This window comes from Halyomorpha halys, unplaced genomic scaffold (genome assembly GCF_000696795.3).
Source record: "Halyomorpha halys isolate HHAL.00 unplaced genomic scaffold, Hhal_1.1 Scaffold101.1, whole genome shotgun sequence".
Lineage (NCBI taxonomy): Eukaryota > Metazoa > Arthropoda > Insecta > Hemiptera > Pentatomidae > Halyomorpha > Halyomorpha halys.
This window is the reverse complement of record NW_027107342.1, coordinates 170,970-171,727: the sequence shown is the minus strand read 5'-3', so window position 1 is coordinate 171,727 and position 758 is coordinate 170,970. Positions and strand designations below refer to the sequence as shown.

The window sequence follows — 758 nt, the reverse complement described above, 5'->3', positions numbered from 1 at the left end:
TCCTAAATTTCAAAATTAAATTATTGTTTTCATTTTTTATTTAATTTTCTGAAATCAGTACTGAGGTGCGAAAATTCAGAATATGAATCAGCACCTCAATAAAAAATAATGATAATACAATAACCGTTAAAAAAAAGTTATTATGATTTTTTGTTTAGTGAGATTAACGCCTAATCTCTTGTTGACTGGACTATTTGTGGAAACAAAATTCATATTATTATTTTGTTTAAAATCAATGATTTACAAGTAATTTAGTAAAAAAATAAAAATATTATATATATAATTCAAAAACTCTTTTACTCCCTTCTTTTATCTTTAAAATATTATTTAAAGAAAAAAAAGATAATGCCGAAACCCGGGATCGAACCAGGGACCTTTAGATCTTCAGTCTAACGCTCTCCCAACTGAGCTATTTCGGCCGATGGAAAGTCATGTGTAAATTTCCAGAGTCAAGCCAGTATTTTATATTTATTAAACAACTACGGAGAAGTAAGTTTCCAACTTAACACTTTTAATATATAGATTTTTAAAAATATAAAATACAAAGTTAATGAATAATTAGGTACAAGTGGCTCAAAACTATTAAATACAATCTATTTAATGACGTGAGAAATGAAATCTGGAAAAAAAAAAACAGTTGAAGAATAATTTGTATGAATGAAAATTTAGAATGAGTTTTGTTAGACAGCTTTTTTTACTAACTTTTTTTTTTTAAAAGTTTTTAAACACTTAATTTAGGAGTTCCCAAAATAAACCCC

The 758-nt window shown here is 25.5% G+C and overlaps 1 non-coding gene across 1 annotated transcript; it reads right to left on the bottom strand.

The window, feature by feature from the left end:
* Nucleotides 1-346: 346 nt before the first annotated feature.
* On the bottom strand, nt 347-419 carry TRNAF-GAA (transfer RNA phenylalanine (anticodon GAA)). The gene has a single exon. It is a non-coding gene; the product is annotated as a tRNA-Phe (tRNA).
* Between the last annotated feature and the right edge of the window lie 339 nt (nt 420-758).